The following is a 23,227-nucleotide window of genomic DNA, read 5'->3' on the forward strand; positions in this document are numbered from 1 at the left end:
CCTTATCCATGCCCCTCATGATTTTATAAACCTCTATAAGGTCACCCCTCATCCTCCTGCGCTCCAGTGAAAATAATCCCAGCCTATCCAATCTCTCCTTGTAACTTCAGCCGTCCATCCCAGGCAACATTCTGGTGAGTCTCTTCTGAACTCTCTCTATTGCTACCACCTCCTTTATGTAGTGTGGTGACCAGGACTGTAAACAATACTCCCAGTGTGGCCTGACCAATAACTGTCCATTTATTAAGTGGGGCATCACCGGGAGTTGTGGCCACTCACTACTGAAGGCCACTGACCTTGCCATAAACCATAGAGCTACACACCACAGAAACAGGCCCTTCAGCACAACTTGTCCATAATTGTACCCACCTCTACCACTTCCTCTGGCAGCTCGTTCCACGTACCCACCACCCTCTGTGTGAAAAACTTACCTCTCAAGACCCTTTTAAGTCACAAGATCACAGATCACAAGACAAAGGAGCAGAAGTAGGCCATTCGGCCCATCGAGTCTGCTCCATGAGCTACACTAAAACTATTCCTATCTAGCCCCAATTTCCAGCCTTATCCCCATATCCCTTGATACCTCAACTAATTAGATACCCATCTATCTCCTCCTTAAATGCCCCCAGTGATTGGGCCTCCACAGCTGTACGTGGCAAAGAATTCCATAAATCCATGACCCACTCACTTCAAACCTGCACCCTCTGGTTTTAAACTCCCCTACCCTGGGGAAAAGACTCTGACCATTCACCTCATCTACGCCCCTCATGATTTTATAAACCTCTGTGAGGTCACCCCTCAGCCTCCTTCGCTCCAGGGAAAACAGTCCCAGCCTATCCAGCCTCTCCTTACAGCTCAAGCCCTCCAGTCCTAGTAATATCTTTGTAAATCATTTCTGTGTGCGTTCCAGCGTAACGCCATCCTTCCTGTAACAGAGGGACTGCCAAGGTGCATCACTTCCATCTGATTGCCCCTCCAAGCAGGGATTGCCTTGCTAAGTGTTGTATAAGTGCAGAAAGAGAGGACATTTTTTGTAGCTCCAGCAGTTTGGTTGTGTCTGTGTGGGAGGTTCTCCAGCAAGGAATAGGGTCAAATGATCAGGGAACGGAGAAGAAAGATGCCATACATTCCATTCTGCTGCTGCAGATCTTTAGTACAGATTCCAAATGTACTCCCAATAGTCATCCCAACCTTGTCCTTTTCAGGTATTTCACTGACCACCTTTCGAATGTTCTTCTTCTGCCATCGTTTCATTCACCATCTTCCAGACTGGTCGCTGCATGAAAACACGTTCCTGCCGGCTGGCTCCGCACTTTAAACCAGCCACCTTTTGGCTTTGAACCTTCGACCGCTGGGAAATGCTTCTCCTTACTTACATCATCAGATCCTCATGATATCAAACAGCCGTCCGCTCCTCTAAGAAGAACAAATTAAATCTTCCTCTGATTCTCCTCATAACCAAAGTATTGGTATTGGTATTGGTTTATTATTGTCACTTGTACCGAGGTACAGTGAAAAACTTGTCTTACCTACCGATCATATAGATCAATTCATTACGCAGTGCATTGAGGTAGTACAGGGTAAAAACAATAACAGAATACAGAGTAAAGTGCCACAGCTACAGGGAAGTGCAGTGCAGGTAGACAATAAGGTCGTAACTAGGTAGATTGTGAGGTCAAGAGTTCATCTCATCGTATAAGGGAACTGTTCAATAGTCTTATCACAGTGGGATAGAAGCTGTCCTTGAGTCTTGTGGTACGTGCCCTCAGGCTCCTGTATCTTCTGCCTGATGGGAGAGGGGAGAAGAGAGAATGTCCTGGGTGGGTGGGGTCTTTGATTACGCTGGCTGCTTCGCCGAGGCAGTGAGAGATAAAGTCCCTGGAGGGGAGGCTGGTTTCCGTGACGCACTGGGCTGTGTCCACAACTCTCTGCAGTTTCTTGCGGTCCTGGGCAGAGCAGTTGCCGTACCAAGCCGTGATGCCTCTAGATAGGATGCTTTCTATGGTGCATCGATAAAAATTGGTGAGCGTCCCTGCATCTTTCAAGTAAATTTCTTACATAGAACATGGAACAGTACAGCACAGGAGCAGGCCCTTCAGCCCACAATTTCCATGCCAGCCACAATGCTAACTTAAACTAATCCCATCTGCCAGCACATGGTCCATATCTCTCCATTCCCTACCTGGTCGCGGACCTGTCTACATGCCTCTTAAACATTGCCATCGCGTCTGCTTCCACCATTTCCCCCAGCAGCACATTTCAGGCACCTAACACTCTCTGTGTAAAAAAACTTACCCTAAGATCACCATCAAATCTCCTACCTCTTACCTTAAACCTATACCTCGTAAGTCTCCTTTAGGCCTTCCCCCTCTCACCTCTGGTATTTGATGTTTCTTTTGTACTCGCCTGATTTTTTTATATAAGATAAGATTTCTTTATTAGTCACATGTACATCAAAACACACAGTGAAATGCATCTTTGCGTTAGAGCGTTCTGAGGGGCAGCCCGCAAGTGTCCGCCACGCTTCCCGCGCCAACATAACACGCCATTGCCTGATCCACGGTGACACTGTTGTCTGTTGTTCTCCAGCGATCCGGCTCCCATCCTCATCTCCGATGCAGCGTGGAGTTTGTACGTTCTCCCCGTGACCGCATGGGTTTCCCCTGGAGGCTCCCGTTTCCTCCCACATCCCAGGGATGTGGGGGTCGGTAGGTTAATCTGCCACTGTCACTTGACTCTCGTGTGCAGGTGAGAGAGAGGCAAAAGAACCACAAGGGGGGGTTTGACAGGCAGATAGGAAAGAGTAACTTGCAAGGCGACAGGGAAATAATAAGAGGGAGGAAGGGCACTGATGGAATGCTCTGATAGTAGCTGGCAATGGGTTGAATAGCCTTTTTTGTGCTGTAATATCAGTGTGGGAAGGGATTTTTAAATCTATTCTGAACTCAGTCGAGATTTCTGCTTTAAATATCTCACTGGCCTTTGGCAGAGATTGTGTTTTATCAGTTACAGGGGGCTAGTGGTTCCCATTCCAGTTGTGCTCCCTGAAGTTCTGTGTACTATTTCCATCTCCATAGAATGGTATGGGGTTAGTGCAGTGCAGCTTCACTGGGCTGGAATGGTGGGAATATTATATGGGAGAGATTGAGTCAAGTAGGCCGACACAGGAGGAGATCTTATCGAGTCAAACAGCAAAGAAACAGACCCTTCAGCCCATCAAATCTATGTTGACCATCAAGCACCCATTTACATTAATCCTATTTTATTCTCCTCACATTTCCATCAACTTCCCCCAGATTCTAACCCTCATCTAATCAATTAACCCATCAACCTGCATGCCTTTGGGATTTGGGATTTGGGATTTGGGTGCTCAATCAGTCACTGCATAAGTCATAGGGTCATACAGCACGGAAACAGGCCCTTCAGCCGTACTGGTCCATGCTGACCAAGACACCCATCTAAGCTAGTCCCTTTTGCCTGTGTTTGGCCCATATCCCTCTAAACCTTGCCTGTTTATATCCACGGTTCTGAGGTCCAGAGGGTCGAGAACTTCAAGTTCCTAGGAGTGAAAATCACCTACAACCTGTCCTGTTCCAACCACGTAGACGTCACGGCCAAGAAAGCTCACTAGCGCCTCTACTTCCTCAGGAGGCTAAAGAAATTTGGCATGTCCCCTTTGACCCTCACCAACTTTTATCGATGCACCATAGAAAGCATCCTATCTGGATGCATCACGGCTTGGTACGGCAACTGCTCTGCCCGAGACCGCAAGAAACTGCAGAGAGTTGTGGACACAGCCCAGCGCATCACAGAAACCAGCCTTCCCTCCATGGACTCTGTCTACACTTCTCGCTGCCTCGGTAAAGCAGCCACCATAATCAAAGACCCGACCCACCCCGGACATTCTCTCTTCTCTCCCCTCCCATCAGGTAAAAGGTACAAAAGCCTGAAAGCACGTACCACCAGGCTCAAGGACAGCTTCTATCCTGCTGTTATAAGACTATTGAACGGTCCCCAAGTGTGATAAGATTGGTATTGGTATTGGTTTATTGTTGTCACTTGTACTGAGGTACAGTGAAAAACTTGTCTTGCATACTGTTCATACAGATCAATTCATTACACAGTGCATTGAGGTAGTACAGGTAAAAACAATAACAGAATACAGAGTAAAGTGTCACAGCTACAGAGAAAGTGAAGTGCAGGTAGACAATAAGGTGCAAACAAGGTAGATTGTGAGTTCAAGAGTCCATCTCATTGTATAAGGGACAGTAGTGTAGAGGTTAGCGTACTGCTATTACAGCGCTAGCGACCCGGGTTCAATTCCGGCCACTGTCTGTAAGGAGTTTGTACGTTCTCCCCGTGTCTGCATGGATTTCCTCGGGTGCTCCAGTTTCTTCCCACGTTCCAAAGACGTACGGGTTAGGAAGTTGTGGGCATGCTATGTTGGCGTCAGAAGTGTGGCGACACTTGCGGGCTGCCCCCAGAACACTCTACGCAAAGGATGCATTTCGCTGTGTGTTTCAATGTGCTTGTGACTAATAAAGAAATCTTATCTTATCTTATCTTAAGGGAACCGTTTAATAGTCCAAGATGGACTACTTGACCCCACAGTCTACCTTGTTATGACCTTGCACCTTATTGTCTACCTGCACTGCACTTTCTCTGTAACTGTAACACTTTATTCTGCATTCTGTTATTGTTTTCCCTTGTACTACCTCAATGTACTGTGGTAATGAAATGACCTGTATGGATGGCATGCAAAACAAAGCTTTACACTCTACCTCGGTACATCTGACAATAATAAATCAATTCAGCAATTCACCTATTAACCTTTCCTATCCATGAACCTGTACGTGCGTCTTTTAAATGTGTTCATCCAAGTCATTTATAAAAATCACAAAGCGCAGGGGTCACCAACCTCTAGGCAGAATGTGCTCTATCTACCACCACCCTCTGTCTTCTATGAGCGAGCCAATTCTGAATCCATACAGCCACATTTCCCTGGATACCATGCGTCCTGACTTTCTGAATGAGCCTTTCATGAGGAACTTTGTCAAACGCCTTCCTAAAATTGATGTACACCACATCCACTTCTCTTCTGGACCTGGTACACGGCAATGAGCCTAGAATGACATGGAATGCACTGCCAGCAGAGGTTGTGGGGGCAAATACATTAGGGGCATATAAGAGACTCTTAGATAGACACATGAATGATAGAGAAATGGGGGGTATGTGGGAGGGAAGGATTAGATAGATCTTAGAGCAGGATAAAATGTCAGCATAACATCGTGGGCCGAAGGGCCTGTACTGTGCTGTAATGTTCTATGTTCTATGTTCTAAATGTTGTTAATGTACCTGCCTCAACTGCTTCCTCTGGCAGCTCGTTCCATATACAGGTCACCTTCTAGGTTGAAAAAGTTGCCCCTCAGGTTCCCGATCACTCTCTGCTCAGACAGAATCATCCTGACCTCTTTGCCTTTGATCAGCTGCCTCATCAACAAGCCTTTCTCTGTTGTTTGGTCCTCAGAACACCCTCAGATCTTGGGTTTGAGTCTAAAAATGCAATCATGAAGAGGGCATGACCGTGGCTCTACTCAGTTAAGAGTTTGAGAAGATTTGGTATGTCACTGAAGACCCTTACAAATTTCTACAGATGTACAGTGGAGAGCATTCCGACTGGTCGCATCACTGCCTGGTATGGAGGCTCCAATGTACAGGATTGAAAGAGGCTGCAGAGGGTTGTAGACTCAGCCAGCTCCATCACAGGCACAACCCTCCCCACCATCAAGGACACCTTCAAGAGGAAGTGCCTCAACAAGGCAGCATCCATCACTAAGGGCCCTCACCACCCGGGACATGCTCTCTTCTTGTTACTACCATCGGGGAGGAGGTACAGGAGCCTGAAGACCCAAACTCAACGATTCAGGAACAGCTTCTTCCCCTCCGCCATCAGATTTCTCAACAGTCCATGAACCCATGAACACTACCCTGTTATTCCTTTTCGTTTTGTACTATTTAGTTATTTTTGTAATTTACAGTAATGTTATGTCTTTGCACAGTCAGTGATAATAAACCTGTAGCGGTCAGCGTAACGCTTTAAAGTGCCAGCGACCCGGTTTCAATTCCGGCCACTGTCTGCAAGGAGTTTGTACGTTCTCCCCGTGTGTCTGCTTGGGTTTCCTCCGGGTGCTCCGGTTTCCTCCCACATTCCAAAGACGTACGGGTTAGGAAGTTGTGGGCATGCTATGTTGGCGCCAGAAGCGTGGCGACACTTGCGGGCTGCCCCCAGAACACTCTACGCAAAAGATGCATTTCACTGTGTGTTTCGATGTATACGTGACTAATAAAGAAATCTTATCTCTTATTTCTTCTGTCTTAAAAGCCCCCAGTTCTCTAGCCTCTCCTCACAGTGAAACACGAACCCCTCACTGCTCCTTAATGCATCCCTCCTTCCTATGTCCTTTAATAAGTCATTGAAAAGCACACATTATATCCTAATCTTTGATGTGTGTGCCTCAGGGTTTACAACGTTTTATTGCCATGTTTAAACCAAGAAGACAAGTTTTGTTCAGTGATTTGGGTGTGCAACTGAAGCCATTCCCAGCATTGTGAAGTAACTGTGTAAACACCACTCCCTGACCTCCTTTCATTATAATCTGGGCCAACAATGCTGTCTAGAGCAACGCCGGAACTTCAACCCTTCATCTTTCAGATAATACTGTAAACCGATAAGATAAAGCTTTAGGCTAACAGCTCTTCAAGGAAGAGCCAGGACGTTTGTCTTTCTTCCCTCGCCAAGATTCAGCCCTCAGCCACTGAAATCCAGGCTGTTTATTGGATCGCCGAGGACAATGCTGGGTGTAGCTTGTCCTTGCGTTACCCAGTGTGAAGGAAGAAGACATTCATTTATATGGTGTAGAGGAGTTTTCCTGGATTGGAACAGCCAACATAATCAAAGACCCCTCCCACCCCGGGCATGCTCTCTTCTCCCACCTCCCATCGGGCAGAAGATGCAAAAGCCTGAAAGCACGTACCACCAGGCTCAAGGACAGCTTCTATCCCACAGTCATAAGACTATTGAACGGTCCCCTAGTGCGATAAGATGGACCCTTGACCTCACAATCTACCTCGTTATGACCTTGCACCTTATTGTCTGCCTGCACTGCACTTTCTCTGTAACTGTGACACTTTATTCTGCATTCTGTTGTTGTTTTCCCTTGTACTACCTCAATGCACTGATGTGATGAAATGATCTGTATGGATGGCATGCAGAACAAAGTTTTTCACTGTACCTCGGTACATGTGACAATAATAAACTAATTCTAATTCCAAATATTTCAGTTATAAGGAGAAACCCAACAGGCCGGGACTGCCTTCGCTGGGGCAAGGGAGGCTGAGGGGTGATCTGACAGAGGTGTATAAAATTGTGAGGGGATCGATAGGTTAGATTGTGTGAATCCTTTGCCCATGGTGGAGGTATCCAAGACAAGGTTTAGAGGGGATCTGAGGGGGAATTGTTTCACACAGAACAGTTGGAATCTGGAATGCACTGTCCGAGGGGTTGGTGGAGGCAGAGACTCTCACAACATTTACAAAGCAGCTAGACAAGCGCTTGAAACGCCAAAGCTCACAAGGCTATGGAGCGAATGCCGGTAAATGGATTAGTGTAGATAAGGACAATGGACAGCATGGCCAGGGTGGGCTGAATGGCCTGTTTGTGTGCTGTACGATTCTGTGAATCTATAATCAGCAACCCTGGGACACTTTAGAGGGCAGCTGAGCTCCAGTGTTGGACTCCTCAAAGACTCCACTGTCAAGTCAAGTTGGTGCACAAGTACGGGGAGGTACCAGTACAATGAAAGACTTGCTTGCAGCAGTGTCACAGGCACATAAATTTAGATAGCACATAGAACAAAACTTATACTTGAATTATACATAAAATTATACCATAAAGTGAAAAAAAAGACGAGATAAGATTTCTTTATTAGTCACATGTACATCAAAACACACAGCAAAATGCATCTTTTGCGTAGAGTGTTCTGGGGGCAGCCCACAAGTGTCGCCACTCTTCCGGCGCCAATATAGCATGCCCACAACTTCCTAACCCTTACGTCTTTGGAACGTGGGAGGAAACCGGAGCACCTGGAGGAAGCCCACGCAGACACGGGGAGAACGTACAAACTCCTTACGTTCTCCCCGTATGAAAAAAAAGCAAGACCTTAGTGCGAAAAGAACCGCAATCAGTGACAAGTGCATGGTAGTGCAAGAGGTGGTCTGTAGTTTTAAGGTTTCTTTATCAGTCACATGTACATCGAAACACGCAGTGAAATGCATCTTTTGCGTGGAGTGTGCTGGGGGCAGCCAGCAAGTGTCGCCACGCTTCCGGTGCCAACATAGCATGCCCACAACTTCCTAACCCGTACGTCTTTGGAACGTGGGAGGAAACTGGAGCACCCGGAGGAAACCCACGCAGACACGGGGAGAACGTACAAACTCCTTACAGACAGCGGCCAGAATTGAACCCGGGTCTCTGGCGCTGTAATAGCGTTATGCTAACCGCTACACGACTGTGCCTGTTCCGTTGCTGAGGTAGGGTTAGGGTTGGAGAGATAGAGAAAGAGAGAGAGGGATTAGTTTATTGTCATATACACCAGGGTGCAATGAAATTCCTTGCTCGCGTGAAGCTCACAGGGTAAACAGTGTACGTGGTAATAATGAATACAGCGACGAACACAAAACAACAGAACGGTGCAAAGATTGTAGAGCAAACTGAGGTAGTGCAACAAGAAATGCTACAGTGATGACAACAGAAGAGGTGAGTTAAGAGTCTGAGAACGTGGCAGCCCCACCGGGAAGGGGATGTGAAAGGGGATGTGAAAAGGGCAGGCATGGCAGTGTCACGGTTAGCGTAATGCTTTTACAGCGCCAGCAACCCGGGTTCACTTCCGGCCGCTGTCTGTGAGGAGTTTATACGTTCTCCCCGTGACCGCTTGGGTTTCCTCCGGGTGCTCTGGTTTCCTCCACATTCCAAAAGACGTATGGGTTAGGAAGTTGTGGGTGTGCTATGTTGGCGCCGGAAGTGTGGCGACACTTGAGGGCTGCCCCCAGAACACTCTACGCAGAAGATGCATTTCACTGTGTATTTCGATGTACATGTGACTAATAAAGATCTTATCTTATTTTATCTTAAGAGGTGATTGGTTCTGACAGCAGTGGGGAAGAAGCTGTCCTTGAGTCTGGACGTCCGCGCTTTCAAGCTCCTGTATCTTCTCCAGGGAGGTGGAGGAGAGGAATGCGAATGGCCAGGGTGGCAGGCGTTCTTGACGATACCATTAGCCTTCCTGATGCAACATACCAAGAAGGTGGACGGCATGGAAGGAAGTGAGGAGCCAGTGACGGACTGGGCAGTGTTTACCACTCTCTGCAGGTTCTGTCAGTCCAGAGCAGGCAGAGGTGCAACCCATCAGGATACTTTCTGTATAAATTGTGCAGAAATCCATTGAAGGTCACTGGTAGAAGGATTATAGAGTAGTTGAGGTTGTTTTATTTTCACCTAAAAAGTAACAGAGGCTCACTGCCTGAGGTTAAAGACCCTCATCACAGTTAAACAGTGTGAAGGAACACGTGGAGACCATTAACCTGCAAGGCTACAGATCGGGGCTGGGAGAGGTTAGCAGAGACCAGCTGCCTGAATGGCATCCGTCTCGCACTTACTTCCCTGTGGTTCTGATGATTTGAGTGAGCAACAGATATTGCACCAGGACAACAAGTACATCATCACTGTTCTCCTTCAGAATGATTTCCACCCGAGTAGGAGAGATCAGGTCTCATCCAAGGAATGCCAACTTCCACGTGTCTTCACCCCTTCACTGAGGGACTTTGTGTGTTAGACTGTGTCTCTGTGACAGAACGTCTGTCCCCAACCTCCTGACTCAGCGACAGAATGCTCCCAGCCTGACCCCACTGCTCAAGTCAAGTCAAGTCAAGTCGAGTCGAGTTTATTGTCATGTGCACAAGTTCCGTGAAGTACAGGTACAATGAAAGACTTGCTTGAAGCAGCATCACAGGGACATAGGTACAGACAACACACAGAAATTAAATTATACAAGAGAGTGAAACACTGTGCAAAGCAAGACCTTAGTGCAATAAAAACCACAATCAGAGACAAGTCCACGGCAGTGCAGGAGGTGGTCTGTAGTGTCCCGGTGCTGAGGTAGGGTTAGGGTTGCACAGGTCAGTTCAAGAACCTGATAGTTGTACCTGGTGGTGTGGGACTTCAGGCTTCTGTACCTCCTGCCCGATGGGAGCTGCGAGAAGATGGCACGGCCCTGATGGTGGGGATCTTTGACGATAGATGCCTCCTTCTTCAGGCAGCGCCTCCTGTAGATGCTGTCAGCGGTGGGGAGGGCTGTGCCTGTGATGGACCGGGCTGTGTCCACTACTCTCTGCAGCCTCTTGCGCTCCTGTGTGTTGGAATTGCCTACCAGATCGTGATGCAACCAGTCAGGACACTTTCAACAGTGCATCTGTAGAAGTTTGTTAGCGTACTTGGTGACATGCCAGATCTCCTTAAGCTTCTAAGAATGTAGAGGCACTGGCGTGCTTTCTTTGTGATTGCATCTATGTGCTGGGCCCAGGACAGGTCATCTGAGATGTTAACAACCAGGAATTTGAACTATTGCTTATATTATCGTTTACTGGAATTGCACAACTTCAGTTTGAGTTTCTTGTTGATGTCAATGTCCGAGCCGAAAGATTATTTAAGATCAATGACCGGAGATGTGTCCGCCTTCTGATTCCCTACTTGCTAATGTGGAACTAATTAGTAAATTGGTTTATTATTGTCACATGTACTGAGGTACAGTGAAAAACTTTGTTTTGCATGCCGTCCATACAGATCATTTCATCACATCAGTGCATTGAGGCAGTACAAGGGAAAACAATAACAGAATGCAGAATAAAGTGTTACAGTTACAGAGAAAGTGCAGCGCAGGCAGACAATAAGGTGCATGGGCCACGATGAAGTAGATTGTGAGGTCACCTTATTGTACTAGGGGACCCTTCAATCGTCTTATGACAGTGGGATAGAAGCTGTCTTCTCTCTTGTCCCCATCCAATTGGGTAGAAGATACACCATAGGCTCAAGGACAGCTACTATCATGTACTACCTCAATGCACTGTTGTAATGCACTGCAATGCGCTGCATAATCAAATCAAAGACCCCACCCACCTGGGTCATTCTCTCTTCTCTCCTCTTCCATCGGGTAGAAGATACAGGAGCCTGAGGGCACGTACCACCAGGTTCAAGGACAGCTTCTACCCCACGGTGAGAAGACTATTGAACAGTTCCCTTATACAGTGAGATGGACTCTGACCTCACGATCTACCTTGTTGTGACCTTGCACCTTATTGCACTGCACTTTCTCTGTAGCTGTGACACTTTGTACTGTTATTGTTTTTACCTGTACTACCTCAATGCACTTTGTACTAACTCTTGTAACTGCACTGTGTAATGAATTGACCTGTACGATCGGTTTGCAAGACAAGTTTGTGACTGTACCTCGGTACAAGTGACCCCTGTCTTGTCAGCTAATGAACAGCAGCAGCCCTGACCACAGCCGTGGCCTACTCTGCCAAGGGTAAGGATGACAGGCAAGGGGGCGCACCACCACCTACAGGTTCCCCTCCCAGTCGCACACCGTCCCGACTCGGAAATACATTGCAGGTCCTTCATTGCTGGATCTAAATCCTGGACTCCCTCCCCAGCAGCACTGTGGGAGCACCTTCACCAGAAGGACTGAAGTGGTGTAAGGAGGCAGCTCACCCCCACAAGGGGCATTTAGGGATGGGCAAAAAATTCTGGTCCTGCCAGGGATGCTCAGATCCTGAGAAATGAATAAACCAGAATCATCTCACCAAGGAGGGATGACACAAAGCAGATGACACAAAGATTGGTGGTGTTGTGGGCAGTGTAGAAGGTTACCAAAGGATACGGCGGGATATAGATCACTTGCAGATACGGGCAGAGAAATGGCAGATGGAGTTTAATCCAGGCAAGTGCGAGGTGATTGCACTTTGGGAGATCTAATGTAAGGGGAAAGTACGCAGTTAATGGCAGGACCATTAAGAGTGTTGTTGTACAGAAGGATCTTGGGGTTCAAGTCCATAGCTCCCTGAAAATGGCCGCACAGGTTGATAGGGTGGTAAAGAAGGCGTACGGCACGCCTGCCCTTATTAGTCGAGGAACTGAGTTCAATTGAGTTGCAGCTTCATAAACCTTTAGTTGGGCTGCATCTGGAGTATTGCATTAATTTCTAGTCGCCCCATTACAGGAAGGATGTGGGGGCTTCGGAGAGGGTGCAGAAGAGGTTCACCAGGATGCTGCCTGGATTAGAGGGTGTGAGCTATAAGGAGAGGTTGGACAAACTCTGGATTGTTTTCCCTGGAGAGGCGGAGGCTGAGAGGAGACCTGATAGAGGTTTATAAGATAACGAGAGGCATATATAAAGTAGACAGCTGGTATCTTTTTCCCAGGGTCGAATACCAGAGGTCATGCATTTAAGGTGAGAAAGGAGATGTGCGGGGCAGGTTTTTTTTTACACAGAGAGCAGTGGGTGCCTGGAATGTGCTGCCAGGGGTGGTGGTGGAGGGAGATATGATAGAGGCGTTCAAGAGGCTCTTAGATAGGCAAATGAATGTGCAGAGAATGAAAGGATATGGACCATGTGCAGGCAGCAGTGATTAGTTTCATTAGGTGCCATTAGCTTAATTGGTTTGTCACAACATGGTGGGCTGAAGGGCCTGTTCCTGTGCTGTACTGTTCTGTGTTCCTATAAGGGTGCCTGCTTTGGTGTCTCTGTGAATAAAATCTGTCCAAGATGCCAGTGATACTTGTATGGGTGTAAAGTACATGTTGTCAGTGATACACCTTGAACAATGCCCATTACAGAGTGTACAGACTGATAAACAGGAGACACTGACCTCGCACTCTTGGGGGTTTCTTCAAATATCCACCAGGCCCCTCAAGCCTCCCCCAGTGTTCAATATGATCGTAGTTGATTTCTGCTGGCCTCAACCACTCTTCTGTGCCAGTTCCCCACAGCCCTCAGTTCCTCGATCTTTTAAATATCTATCTCCAAGTTAAATATCACGAATGATCCGGCCTCTCCCACCTTGGGGGCAGAATATTCCAGAGATTCACCAGCCTCTGAGAGAAGAAATTTCTGCACACCTCAGTTTTAAATGACCAGCTTCTTATTTTGTATCTACATCCCCTTGTTCAAAACTCTCCCACTGTAAAGTGTACTGTACAGTTATTGTTTTTGTCTGTACTACCTCAATGCACTCTGTATGAACCCAATGTAACTGCACTGTGTAATGAATTAACCTGTACGATCGGTATGCAAGACAAGTTTTTCACTGTAACTCAGTACAAGTGACAATAGTAAACCAATGGAAACATCTCAACATCTATCCTGTCAAGTCCCCTTAGGATCTTTTCTGTCTGAATAAGGTCACCCCTCCTTCTTTTCAACTCCAAGGAATGCAGACCCGAACTGTCCAGTCTTTCTTGACAGGACAAGTCTCTCATCCCAGGAATTAACCAGGTGAACCTCCTTTGAACTGTCTCCAATGTTACAATATCCTTCCTTAGATCAGGGACCAAAACTATGCGCAGTCATCATACACTATCTTGGGAATGTTCCAAAGACATCAATACAGCCCCGACTCGATCCTTAAAGGGGCGACACCCTTAAGGCAATGATTCTTGTTCACAGCCTTTATGGCCATACAACATAAGAGGCCATTCAGCCTGCTGAGTCTATGCTGACTCTCACAGCAGTGCCGTTGCCCCAATAACATTTTTCCCCTGCATTGCCAACCTTTCTATCAGCTCCGCTGAGATCAACCCTGAGAGGTAATTAATGGCAATTAACCAACGAACCCGCATGTCTTTGGGATGTGGGAGAAAACCGGAGCACCCGGGGGAAAGTCATGTGGTCACAGGGAGAACGTGCAAACTCCACACAGACAGCGCCGGAGGTCAGGATTGAACCTGGGTCTCTGGAGCTGTGAGGCAGTGGATCCTTTAGCAACGTCACTGTGTCACCCAGGTTTGTATATGTCATAGAGTCAGAAACGGGCCCTTCAGCCCAACTCATCCACGCCGACCAAGTTGCCTACCTGGGCTAGTCCCATTTACCTGCATTTGGCCCATATCCTTCTAAACCTTCCATACTTATCCAAGTGTCTTTTAAACGTTGTAATCGTGTTCGCCTCTACCACTTCCTCTGGCAGCTAATTCCGTATACCCATCACTCTCTGTGTGAAAATCTTGCCCCTCAGGTCCCCTTTAAATCTTTCACCTCTCACCTTAAACCTGTTTTTAGACTCTCCAACCTGGGGAAAAGACTGTGACCGTCCACCTTATCCCTGCCCCTCATGATTTTATAAACGTCTGTAAGGTCACCCCTCAGCCTCCTTTGCTCCAGGGAAAACAGTCCCGGCCTATCCATCCTTTCCTTATAACTCAAGCCCTTTAATCCCGGCAACGTTCCTATGAATCTTTCCTGCACCACCTCTAGTCTAATGTAGTGTGACGACCAGAACTGAGCACAATGCTCCAAGTGTGGCCTCACCAGCGTTTTCTACAACTGTACCATGACGTCCCAACTCTTGTACTCAGTACCCTGACCAATGAAGGTTAGCATTACAAACACCTTCTTCACCACCCTGTCTCCCTCTGTCATTGCTTTCATGGAACTATGTACCTGTACCCCGAGGTCTTGCTGTTCTACAGCACTCTCCAGGGCCCTGTGATTCATGTGTGTGCATGTGTTGGGCAGGGTGGCGCAATGTGGGGAGGGAGATTGGAGAAACTGTGGAATAAAATTATCTTCCTGAATAAACACTGCCATCTTCTCGCAGCTACCATCGGGCAGGAGATACAGAGGCCTGAAGTCCCACACCACCAGGTTCAGGAACAGCTACTTCCCTTCAACCTTTTGGTTCTTGAACCAACCGGCACAACCCTAATCACTACAGTCTAGCAACACTATGACCACATTGATCACTCTGCACTAAAATGGACCTTTTCTTTGTTCTAATTGTGTTCTCTTGTAAAAATTGTGTATAATTTATATTTGAGTTTTTTCTTGTGAATGCTGCTTATCTGATGCTCTGTGCCTGTGATGCTGCTGCAAGTAAGTTTTTCATTGTACCTGTGCACACATGGACTTGTGTGTATGACAATAAACTCCACGGTGACTTCGAATCTGCCCCCTTCAGTTGAGTCATGCACCTTTGTGTTTCCCCCGTACTTTACATCAGCTCCCTGAACCTAATGACAGACAGGTCGCACTTTTCAAATCGCTCTACCACTTGTTTCTGAATTTGGAATTTACCTCTTAACTTTGCTGACACTTGAGATGGAAATTTTGAATTTTATTTTGAACCTGAGAATAAATGGCAGCTGGTGTCGGGAAAGCTGACTGTGAAGTTAATTTTTTAAAACAAAAAAAAATTCCAGCAGGTTCAACAAAATCCTTCAGAGAGAGAAAACTACCAGCTACACTTCACTGATGGTGAGTGCGGGTAAGTTCTCCTTTGAACGGGTACAGCACACAAGAGCTTCGAACAAGGGTGTGTACAGCAAGACTGGTTCTTGGACACGTGGTGATGTCACCACATATTATGGACACATGACTTATGCACATAACTATGTCCAAATACACCACACCTAGATTGTCTTATACCTGTCTTCAGTTCCTCTTAGCTGAGCTCTGAAAAATTTCATCATCTCCTTGAGAACCTGTGTCCATATCACACTAGTAGGACTGGAAGATTTGGTTCTTCAAAGGATTTAACTCCAACCAATTTCGGAAGAGAGATCACAGCCACTTTCTGACGGCGACTGGGTGAGAGGCCAGCTTTGGTGCTGACGCTCATTTCATAGACTCAGATTTATACAGCACGGAAACAGACCCTTCGGCCCAACCTGTCCATGCTGACCAAGATGTCCATCCGAGCTTAGTCCCATTTGCCGGCGTTTGGCCCATATCCCTCTGAACCTTTTCGAACCATGTACCTGTCCAAGTGTCTTTTGGACATTGTAATTGTAGAGCGGTGCAGCACAGAAACAGGCCCTTCGGCCCAACAAGTCTGTGTCGACCATTAATCATCCATTTACATATTCTTAATTTTTTAAAATTTTATTTTTAATATTACAGCACAGTACAGGCCCTTTGGCCCACGATGTTGTGCCGACATTTTATCCTGCTCTAAGATCTATCTAACCCTTCCCTCCCACATAGCCCTCCATTTCTCTATCATTCATGTGCCTGTCTAAGAGCCTCTGCCGGCAGTGCGTTCCACCCACCCACCACTCTCTGTGTAAAAAAACTTACCCCTGACATCCCCCTTATACCTTCCTCCAATCACCTTCAAATTATGCCCCCTCGTGTTAGCCATTTTCATCCTGGGAAAAAATAAAAATGTAAATATCACCAACAATTTGTCCTGGTCCAGCCATGATGATTCTAAGGCCAAGAAGGCACACCAACGCTCCTACTTCCTAAGAAGGCTAAAGAAATTTGGCATGTTCCTGTTGACCCTCATCAATTTTGATAGATGCACCATAGAAAGCATCCTATCTGGATGCATCATGGCTTGGTATGGAAACTGCAGAGAGTTGTGGTCACAGCTCAGCACATCACGGAAACAAGCCTCCCCTCCATACTCTGCTTACGCTTCCCGCTGCCACGGGAAAGCAGCCAACATAATCAATGACTGGTCCGACCCCGGGCATTCTCTCTTCTCCCCCCTGTCACAAACCAGCAACAAAAGAAACACACTGAGCATGATTCAGTGTTAAAAACTATTTTATTAATCACTACTTATGATAATACGTAAAATAAAAGTTAAAAAAAAAATGTTAGTATGTTAGAATTCAAGAATGTTAAACCTCGAACGTTAACCCCAAAACTAAACTCTTCGTGTGTGTGTGTGACAAAGTCCCAAACTCCCAGTCCCTGAATGGTTCTTAAAGTTCAGTTCCGCAAGCCATAAGGTGAAACATGAGCAAGGGCTTCTTCAACAACCACCGTTGTCTGAAGATAAGATGTAGATGTAGAAAAACATAGAGAGAGTACATACGAAATCCGAATGTTCCAGGATGGAACCCAAACGACACTCCAGTATTTACTCGGCAGTGACTTCCTCACCCCGAAAAGCATCGGAACCGTGGTCGTCCACACACAAATACCTGTTTCCTTCTACAGGTCAGCAACAAAGTGAACTCCACCGGATTACTTCCAACTCCCATACATGGATTTCAGTGGCAAACACAGTTATTGTTTCTCATCCATCGATAGAGAAAACAAGCAGGCTGGTGTCTCTCTCCCTTCTCTCTCTCTCTCCTTCTTCTTCTGACTTCTTCAACAATGTCATTACGTCCTTTATCTTCTATTGACGTAAGCACGCCCCACACACACACATACACACACACTCTCTATCTTAAAGGGACTTTCACTGAGTCCGTAACACCCCTCCCATCAGGCAGAAGATACAAAAGCCTGAAAGCACGTACCACCAGGCTCAAGGACAGCTTCTATCCCACTGTTATAAGACTATTGAATGGACTTCTTGTACGATAAGATGGACTCTTGACCTCACAATCTACCTCATTATGGCCCTTGCACCTTATTGTCTGCCTGCACTGCACTTTCTCTGTAACTGTAACACTTTATTCTGCATTCTGTTATTGTTTTTACAACCGCGATGTATTTACGTATGGCTTGATCAGTCTGCCAGCACATAAACAAAGTTTTTCACTGTATCTCGGTACATGTGACAATAATAAACCAACCACAATTCCATTTTTATTCTCCCACAATTCTCATCAACTCTCCCTGACTCTCTTACCCCTCACCCACACACCAGGGGCAAGTTATGGTGGGCAATTTACACCAACCCACACATCTTTGTGATGTGGGAGGGAACCAGAGCACCCGGGGGAAACCCACACGGTCAGAGGGAGAACGTGCAAACTCCACACAGACAGCACCCGAGATCGGGATCGAACCAGGGTCTCTGGTGCTGTGAGGCAGGGCAAGCACAGTAGCGTAGCGGTTAGCGTAACGCTATCACAGCGCCAGCAACCCGGGTTCAATTCCGGCTGCTGTCTGTAAGGAGTTTGTACGTTCTCCCTGTGTCTGCGTGGGTTTTCTTCCAGGTGCTCCGGTTTCCTCCCACATTCCAAAGACGTACGGGTTAGGAAGTTGTGGGCATGCTATGTTGGCGCCGAAAGCGTGACGACACTTGCGGGCTGCCCCCAGAACACTCTACACAAAAAGTATTTCACTGTGTGTTTCAATGTACATGTGACTAATAAAGATACCTAATCTTATCTTATCTTATCTTATTTTACCACTGTGCCGCTGAAAATTAACGGAAAGAAAGTCAGTCAGTTGCCAAGTACATTAGAGTGACGTCTCGCAGTTGGAGAAGAGGCACGTACAAAACAAATAAATCATTTGCATATTTAAAAAAGCAGAACATCTTTCTGACGTATGTACCTCAAAAAAATAATCAGCTTCTCCCTCTCATTGTTGGCTGGAAAATATTAATTGCAGCTAATTAGATAAATTCAAAAATATGAAGGCAGAGGTTAATTTAATGAAATCTGGATTAGAGGATCTATTTGAGAATGACAGCAATTTAGTAATGAGTCACAAAACAAAATCTATTCCTGGATTGGGGAGTTTATATATAAAGGAACAGATACTGGGGAATGAGTTACGGGTTGGAATCTAATCAAGGGGTGCAGATGGTTCATATACATAGTGTCTGTTTTTAACAAGTCTGCAGGCATGGAAGTTATTGTGCTGTGGATACTGATGGTCTATTGTAATCATACAGTCATACAGCAGAGGAACAGGCCCTTCAGCCCACTGAGTCCATGCTGACAATCAAGCCATTACACTAATCCTAGAAGGGCCGAATCGCCTGTTTTCTGTGCTGTTGTGTTCTATGGTTCTATTCATCTGATTCATCTTCTTATTCCGATACACTTGCAGGTGGTGTCATTGAGTCATAGAGAGATCTAGCAGGGAAACAGGCCCTTCAGCCCATTGAGTCCACCCAACCATCAACCACCTGCTTACACCAATCCTACATTAATCCTATTTTATTTTCCCGATATTTTCATCAATTCCTCACCGATTCTACCCCTCATCCACACACTAGGGGACAACTGACAATGACCAATCAACCTGTCGACTGGCACATCTTTGGGATAGAGTCATAGAGTTACACAGCACAGAAACAGGCCCTTCAGCCCATCTTGTCCATGATGACCATGGTGCCCACCATTGTTAGTCCCATTGGCCCATATCCCTCCCAACCTTTCCTATCCCTGTACTGATCCAAATGATTTTTAAATGTTATTGTACCCAGCTCGTTCCATATACCCGCCACCCTCCGTGTGAAAATGTTGCTCCTCAGGTCCCTTTTAAATCTTTCCCCTCTCACCTTAAACCTGTGCCTTCTAGTTTTTGGTTCCATTCCCCTGGGAAAATGACTATGTGCATTCACCCTATCTGTACCCCATGAATTTATACACCTCCATAAAATCGCCCACGTTCTAAGGTATAAAGTCCCAGCTGACCCAACTCCCTATGACACAGGCCCTCAAGTCCTGGCAACGTTCTCCTAAAACTTCTCTGCACTTTTCCCAGCTTAGTGACATCTTTCCTACAGCAGGGTGACCAAAACAGTACACGATACTCCAAGTGCGGCCTCACCAGCCTCTTGACCAATGTGCGAGGAAACTGGACCACACAGAGGAAGCCCCAGCCACAGGGAAACCCCTCCTCTCCCCAACGGGTGGCACGGTAGTGTAGTGGTTAGCGTAACCCTATTACAGCGCCAGTGACCTGAGTTCAATTCCGGCCACTGTCTGTAAGGAGTTTGTACGTTCTGCCCAGCGACCCGGGTTCAATTCCGGCCGCTGTCTGTAAGGAGTTTGTACGTTCTCCCTGTGTCTGCGTGGGTTTCCTCCAGGTGCTCTGGTTTCCTCCCCCATTCCAAAGACGTACGGGTTAGGAAGCTGAGGGCATGCTATGTTGGCGCCGGAAGCGTGGCGACACTTGCGGGCTGCCCCAAGAACACTCTACGCAAAAGATGCATTTCACTGTGTGTTTTGATGTACATGTGACTAATAAAGAAATCTAAAAATCTAAAAATAAACAAGGAAAGGAATTATCGATATTTCGAGTTGAAACCCTGCATCAGTCCTGATTCTTTTCCCCCCACAGATGCTGCTTAACCCACTGAGTTCCTCCAGCAGATTGTTAGCTGATCACGTCTCGCCAATGCGATTGAATTTTTTTGAAGTGGTAACTACGAAAATTGATGAAGGCAGTATGATAGATGTGGTCCACTTGGATTTAGCAAGGCTTTTGATGAGGTCCTGCTCTGTAGGCTGGCTCAGAAAGTTAGGCAGAATGGATCTAAAATTAGTTTGGTGGTTGGCGGGATACTGTAGCGGTGGAAGGGTGCTTTGCTGACTGGACGCCTGTTACAAGTGGTGCAGAACATGGAACACTACAGCGCAGTACAGGCCCTTCGGCCCACAATGTAAGATAAGATAAGATTTCTTTATTAGTCACATGTACATTGAAATACACAATGAAATGCATCTTTTGTGCAGAGTGTTCTGGGGACAGCCCGCAAGTGTCGGCACGCTTCCAGCGCCAACATAGCATGCCCACAACTTCCTAACCCGTACGTCTTTGGAATGGGGGAGGAAACCAGAGCACCTGGAGGAAACCCACGCAGACACAGGGAGAACGTACAAACTCCTTACAGACAGCGGCCGGAATTGAACCCGGGTCGCTGGCGCTGTAATAGCGTTACGTTAACCACTACACTACCGTGCCTGCCTAAGGGATTGTTTGTGCCGAAGGGATTGGTGCTGGGACCTTCGCTGTTTGTGATACATACAAATGACTTGGATCAGAATGTAGGGGGTATGATTAGTAAGTCTGACACAATTGACACGAAAATTGGCAGAGTCGTAGATAATGAAGAAGGTTGTCTAAGGATACAGCGGGACATAGGTCAGCTGGAAAGTTGATCAGTACAGTGGCAAATGGAATTTAATCCAGACAGGTGTGAGGTGGTGCACTTTGGGAGGTCAAATTCTAGTAGAACATATAAAGTAAATGGCAGGGATATTGGGAATGCTGATGTACAGAGAGACCTTGGAGTGCAAACCCATAGCTCCCTGGAAATGGCAACATAGGTGGACAGGGCGGTGAGAAAGGAACTTGGTTTGCTTGCCTTTGCAGACCAAGGTTTTGAATATAAGAGTTGAACGCAACTTTGCAGTTGTACAAAACATTAATTGAAACTCAGTTAGAGTACTGTGTACAGTTCTGGTTGTCACACTACAGCAAGGGTGTGGTAGCAATAGAGAGGGTGTAGAAGAGATTCACCGGGTGGTTGCCTGAAATGGAGGGCTGTCGTTATAAGGAGAGATTGGATAGGCTGGGATTATACCCACTTGAACATAGGAGGCTGAGGGCTGATCTTATGGAGGTTTATGAAATTATGAGGGGCATAGATAGGGTAGATAGTCTTTGGAGAGAAGGATTCCCTTTGGAGAGAAGGTGACTTGATAGAGGTGTACAAGATAAGAGACATAGAGCAAGTGGACAGTCAGAGACTTTTTCCCGGGGTGACAATGGCTAACACGACGGGGCATAATTTTAAGGTGATTGGAGGAAGAAATAAGGGGGATGTCAGAGGCAAGTTTTTTACACGGAGAGTGGTGGGTGCGTGGAACACACTGCTGGAAGAGGTTGAGGGGGCAGATACATTAGGGACATTTAAGAGACTCTTAGATTGCCGCATGAATGATAGAGAAATGGAGGGCTATGTGGGAGGGAAGGGTTAGATAGATCTTAGAGCAGGATAAAATGTCGGCACAACACCTTGGGCCGAAGGACCTGTACTGTGCTGTAATATTCTATGTTCTAGATAGTCAGAATTTTTTCCCATGGGCAGGGGAGTCTAGAACTAGAGGCCACAGGTTAAGGGTAAGAGGGGAGAAATTTAAAGATGATCTGAGGGGCAGGTTTTTCACAAAGAGGGCGGTGAATATTTAGAGGTGGTGGTGGAGGCAGATACAATTACAACGTTTCAAAGGCATTTGGGCAGGTACTTGGGGAGGAGTAGACGGATATGGGAATAATACGGGCAAATGGGATTAGCATGGACAGGCATCACAGTCAGCGTAAACTTCGTGGGCCAAAGGGCCTCTTATTTTGCTGTATGACTCTACGACTACAAGTGGTGTGTGTGACCACTGACCGGACACGGTAGAATGAGTTGGATCCCCAGTGCTTGAGTTGCAGTCATGGCTCTCGGTACGTGCTGAGGTAAGTCCTGCACCGCCCGTGTCCACCTGTCATCAAGTATCCAGTCAACCCTGCGCTCAGAAGGAAATTCAGATTGTGGCTGGCAATGAGCTCTGTAAACATCCCATCGTGGGTTGCATAGCTGTGCACCATTCCAACATTCCGAAAGGAAATTATAACAAGTTCATGCTTGACCTTAATTCCTGGCATGCTTTTCCAACTAGGTTAGAAAACAGAACATAGAGCAGTACAGCACAGGAACAGGCCCTTCAGCCCACCACGTCTGTGGTAAGCACGATGCTAAATTGAACTAAATCTCTTCTACCTGTCTGTATCCCTCCATTCCCAGCCTGTTCATGTGTCTAAAAGCCTCTTAAACACCACTGTTGTATCTGCTTCCAACACCACCCCTGGCAGCCCGTTCCAGGCACCCACCACTCTCTGTGTAAAAACCTTGCCCTGCACATTTCCTTTAAACTTTCCCCCTCTCACCTTAAAAGCATATCCTCTAGTATTTGACATTTCTAACCTGGGAGAAAGATCCTGACTGTCTACCTCTCATCATTTTATAAACCTCTATCAGGTCTCCCTTCAGCGTCCGATGCTCCAGAGAAAATAACCCAAGTTTGTACAACTTCTCCTTATCCCTTCTAATCCAGGGAGCATCCTGATAAACCTCTTCTGCACCCTTTCCAAAGCTTCCGCAGAGTGTTTGTCCAGTTTTTATCAGTAAAAACGAAAAAAATGTCAAGCCTTGTATGTAGAATAATAGAAACTCAGGAATGAATTGCAAGCTGAGGATTAAT

This window comes from Pristis pectinata, chromosome 1 (genome assembly GCF_009764475.1).
Source record: "Pristis pectinata isolate sPriPec2 chromosome 1, sPriPec2.1.pri, whole genome shotgun sequence".
Taxonomy (NCBI): Eukaryota; Metazoa; Chordata; class Chondrichthyes; order Rhinopristiformes; family Pristidae; genus Pristis; species Pristis pectinata.